General features: G+C 41.0%; 1 long non-coding RNA gene across 1 annotated transcript; it reads right to left on the reverse strand.

The window, feature by feature from the left end:
- On the reverse strand, nucleotides 1–2,619 carry LOC118479056. The gene is made up of 2 exons (XR_004859451.1): nucleotides 2,580–2,619; nucleotides 1–899 (listed from the first exon to the last, which is right to left on the reverse strand). It is a non-coding gene; the product is annotated as an uncharacterized LOC118479056 (long non-coding RNA).
- Between the last annotated feature and the right edge of the window lie 2,898 nt (nucleotides 2,620–5,517).

Consider the following 5,517-nt stretch of genomic DNA (forward strand, 5'->3'; position numbering starts at 1 on the left):
TTTTTCAATGCGGCCGATGGCAGCCATATTGGATTTTTTCCACTGATATTTTACTAAAGGCTAAAAATGACATTAAAAATGAACTTCTTGACCTAAAAAATCCCATAAAAGTAATGTATCACACTTCATATGTGTTGGAAAAAGACAATGAGTTCTATCGGTTTTTTTGCCATTTGGCGGCCATCTTGGATTTGAAGGCCTCATGGGTAACGCCCACCTTTTCAAAAGAGGCATGGGGGCTAATTTTCTTACTTAGACCTTGAAGATGGCAAAACAAGTGAAATACAAACTTCCGGAGCCCACGGTCAGGGGACTATTGGTTTTTTTAAATCCAACTACATCTTTTATTTTATTACTTGATTGTGGGTGCTTTTCGTAATAGGCCCACATACTAGAACATTTACACAATTGGGCGTCACTGCACGACCATGCACTATGGACGAACCACGCCTGATACACGTGTGCATTTGTATCCCCGGCAACAGTTATTTCAACTATGGCAATTAGATAGGGCCTGTAGTTTGATCATCTGTAAACTCTTTTCATTATTTCTGGGATTTAGCAAGTCTTTTACAATGAAAATAAAACGAATCTGATGTATCCTTAGGCCCGATTTAAGGGTCAGATGCACCCATCACAACGTTAAACTTGCTCTTGCTCTTGCTCATCTTGATAATACAGATCTTCTTCCAGTCGCTCTTGCTCCAGTCGCTCTTGCTCCAGTCGCTCTTGCTCCAGTCGCTCTTGCTCATGTTGATAATACAGATCTAGCTCTTGCTCTTGCTTGAGTTGCTCATTGTCATGTTCAAACTGGTCTGCGAGTCGCTCTTGTTCAATTTGCTCTTCCAGATTGTTTAGTTTATGCTCAAACAGCTCTTGCTCGAGTTGCTGCATTGGATCTGGAGGGGAGGGGATGGGAGGGGAGGGGAGGTTGTGTTAAAAACTGCTGTTATTATTATTATTATTATTATTATTATTATTATTACTAACATTTGTTTGATTTGGTAAGTGTTTTATACTTTTGATAGGAATTTTGAATTTTGCCTGCGTGGCGACCGAAGAGCCTACTCTTATCGATTTGGGGAGAAATATACAAGCTGGTGACAGAACAGAACACGCCTCTTGAAAAACCTACTAGTGTTGACATAATATTGATAGGGGCGCTAACCTATGCTATAGCATTTCCCCATTTCTCACAGAACAGGACAAGAGAAGCGGAAAGGCAGCAGCGAAAAGAAGACTTTTGGTAGTGAAGTGCAGTCTGTGTGTGCTTTGCAGCAAGTTCTAACATCATATCTGTGTAGACTACAGTCTACAAAAATGTCATTTGCCTTTTTTGGGGGGTAAGTGTTTTACGGCGCTCGCAACTGCATAATAAGGTCAAAATATAAGCGCGCGGGACACATGAAACATTTTCAGTTGGTAGGAAATTTTGAATTATCTATTTTGAACCACCAAGGGATCTTTAACGTGCGCAACTTGCACACAGGCTCTCCGAGATTTTTCGCTCTTGTTCGAGAAGGCTAGGTGTAGATCTTTCCTACCAGAAGATCAGGGTATGGCTGAAAGACAGCAGTAAGAAGGAGCCAAAGAGAAGCAGTAGAAAGGCTGCAGAAAGAATGAGGAGCCCAGAAGAAGGGGCAAAGAAGGTGAGGGGGTGGGGGGGGGGAGAAAGTGGAGACGAAAGCAGACGACAGAACTTGCTAGAGAACTGGAAAGGAGGGGAAAGGAGAACATTTTAGAGAAGAAAATTGTCCGTCCCTAACCGGATTCGAACCCGGGACCTAGTGAATGAGAGGCCAACACCCTAACCTTTAAGGCCACGAGAGCCCATCTGAGCCTGCGCAAATTAAACCCTGTCCTAGCATCTGCGGTTGTTGCCATTCTTTCGTCCAAAAGTTGCCCCCAAAAAGGCAAAAGTTGCCCCCAAAAAGGCAAAAGTTGCCAAAAGTTGCCCCCCAAAAGGCAAAAGTTGCCAAAAGTTGCCCCCAAAAAGGCAAAAGTTGCCAAAAGTTGCCCCCAAAAAGGCAAAAGTTGCCATTAATTTTCAAGCTTTCAACTCTCCGTGACGAAATATAGCAATATATGTTGATACATGTAGAGGTAACTTAACCTAAAGCACCAGAAATGTCAAAATATTATTATATTCTGTTTTAAGCATCCAGAATATCATTTGCAGCCACATAGCATAGAGTGAAAAATCGTGAAAAATGAAGGTTTCTCAAAAGAATGAAATCAAAATTAGAACTGCACATACAGCCACCAAAGTTGACGAATAATGGCGTATGTCCACTTCCCAAAGATTGTCTGTCTTAACTCTAACTCTAAACGTGTGTAATTCAAGAGAAAGTACGTGATATTACCTGTAAATTACGGAATCACACACAATTAGGGGCCTACCAGTGTCAGTATTCGGTTTTGATGGAGACACACTCGAACGTAACACATTTATTAATTTTTTTTAATGTAGGAACTAAACAGGGGCGGCTCGTGGGTCTTTAAAGTGGGTGTGCACAATTAGGTTAAAGAAGGTTGAAGATAGTCAAGGGCATGTAAATGAGATGTTTTCTTCATCCTACCTGTTTTGAGAAAGTCTATTTGAAGAAGAATTCTTCTTTTCGTTCTTTTGCCGCAGCAAAAGTGTCCATTATTCTGTTGACGAAGTTGGTGTCCATTATTCTGTTGACGAAGTTGGTGTCCATTATTCTGTTGACGAAGTTGGTGTCCATTATTCTGTTGACGAAGTTGGGCATGCTGTCAGTGATGTCCTTGTGGATCGACATAAACGTCAGTGAGATTTCTGGTATTTTGCATACTTCTCTAAATGTTGTGTCGAGTTTGTAGTCCTTCAGAGTTGAATAAAGGCCCTGGATTGTACGACCTTGAGCAGACTTAAATGTTTCATTGTAATGCAATACTTATAATTCTGTTTGTAACTTGATTTTGTGCAAAACAGTAATATTTCTGTAAACGATCCTAAAAGAACTGTAGGAAACGACTTTTGGTAGTCCTGGAATTTGGAGGAATCGAAGATTGATAGTGCGTTGAATTTATTTTGCTTCAAGAAACTGTGAACAATTTGAGACACTATTATGTCATAGGCCATCTTTTTATTAGCAATTTCTTTGGTGTTGTAATGTCTACGTCTCTTGGAAGCGTGTTCCTCTGTGGTCTGTTTTGTTGATAGAACACGTATACTGTTTCTAATTTCATCGACGGCTACCTTAACGTGTCTAGAGCTTGTTAGGCTGCTATGGGCGTTGTACTTCTGTGTTAGAGGGTCCCATAGACACTTACAGCGTCAACGTAAGTGAAAGCTTTGTTGAAAAGCGCAAAAAGAAGAGAAATGTTTCGCTCTTTAATACTTTCAGGACACCATGGTGTATGGAATTATCGTCCCCCAGCTCTGACTGAATTTCTGCAAGACAAAGCTGGATCTCTCCTTTTCAAATGAAGACTGTGCTAATTAGTCGAGACTGTAAATTCCACTTAGTTTCAGACAGCCATGGAATATTCCGGTGACAAACGCGTCTGAGAACCCCGATGCATTTTGTAGAGAGGGCAAAAAATGTCGAAGAGCCTGCATAGCGTTAGCGAAAAATACCTCTGTTCCCCGACAAATCATTCTTTTCATGACTGCGAAGGGCGAGTTGGTGAGTTTCAGAGAACAAAATACACTCGATGACCTTACACAATACGTGCCTGTTCTTTCTCACTAGTCCGTTATTGTGAGACGTTGCAATGCGCTGACCAACGACTAGCTGCGCTGCTATGTCTACTTGTCCGAAAGTATGATACTTAACGGCATTGTTTACGTGCGCTCTTGATGACTCGTGACTTTAATGCGTTGTTTAACCTGGACAAGATCAGTAAAACCTGTCTTAGCAGACAGGAGAAACAGCAAGTCTACAATGAGTATTTGCTAGCGCTGATTGTAAGCCACTCCACTTTTTGTTGGTTGTATTATTTTGATATCTTTGGGTCGGTGAGGACCTAATTCTTTCACTCTCTTCTTGTTACTTTGTTTGGTGAACTGATTTTATTTGCAATCAACTTCAACCATCCTGCCTTGGAATACACTCTCGGGTAATAAAACTTTCACCACTACATCATTCCAACTTCTACCACAGTGACCTAATTACGTCATGTTAACCTCGCTCAAGTTCAGGGTTACAGAGATGGGGCTAGAGATATAAATGGCAAGACGAAGTAATTTTTACTCGATTGCGCATCGGACCCACAAATACCTCCTACAGGGAGATGAGAAGCCGTTCTGTGTCGAATGCCACACAGATTTTACTATTAGACACATCTTAACCGAATGTCTGGACTTTGGAGAGATCCGAAGGAAATATTATAAATGCAAGAAATTGCAGGATATTTTTTCCGTCGTTGTTCCCAGCAGAATTTTGAATTTTATGAAGGCCATTGGCCTTTATGGCGAGTTGTAGAGTGAAATTGTACTATTTAGATTTTTTTATGTTAACTAGAAAATTTGTTTTAGATTGAAAATATATGTATATTTACACCGATTTTTAAACATTTTAAGATTTAACTACTGACCCGAGCCAGCCGTACAGCGAACTGTTGTGAACAAGACCAACTTGTGTTTCGCGCGCTCATATGACCTTATGCAGTTGCGAGCGCCGTAAAACCCTATACTACTAAAAAAAAATGGCAAGACAATGGACCAATCGCACATCGCTGTGTGAGCACTCCGGTGGATTGCTCCAAAGCTATCATAATACGGGCATTGAATTGTGTAGGCTATCGTGAACTGGTCTGAGATTGTGTTATTTTTAGACTCCCTCTATGGGCTTTGTGAGGCTGGTGCACATTGAGATTGTGCCGCCTTATTAATATCTATGAACTAAGAAACTCGGTCAAAACGTCATCGTTGTTTGGGTCGTCCCATAGAGCATTTCCCGAGATAGATTACACCACTGAACATGATATTGTTTACTTGGGTGAAGCACAAGAACTTGATATTATGGTATAGTAGATGTTGTAGAGTTGTTGTGGATGTTGTAATGAACGAATAGGCTCTGGCGAGGAACTTGTGCGGAAAACTGATTGGATGGTGGAAGGTAAAGGTTCTTTTATTGTCTCTTTGTGGGTGTTTAGCGCATTAACATTTTTGGGCGGCAGTGCACGACCGTGCTGTATGGACGAGCCGCCCCTGGAACTAAATCAAATTCAATGACGCTATAGAAACACAAACATTAGAAGAACAGCACTTCAGAACAATAACAAAAAAAAATAACACACCAACAAATTAAAACACAACAAAGAGGGAAACATACAAGACAAACAGCAATATAGTAATTATGTACTTGCTTTCTTGGCCTGGAAATAACTCTATGTGGACACCTTAAATGATGTTATGGAACTTTAAGATTATGTTATGGAGTACCTTTTTGGTTAAAAATGAAAAAATCACGGCCGCGTTTCACGGACCAGAAAATGCCAAGGATCGCGGCCATGATTCGCCGGTCGCGGCCGCGACAAACCCAGATG

This window comes from Aplysia californica, unplaced genomic scaffold (genome assembly GCF_000002075.1).
Source record: "Aplysia californica isolate F4 #8 unplaced genomic scaffold, AplCal3.0 scaffold01601, whole genome shotgun sequence".
NCBI classification, from domain to species: domain Eukaryota; kingdom Metazoa; phylum Mollusca; class Gastropoda; order Aplysiida; family Aplysiidae; genus Aplysia; species Aplysia californica.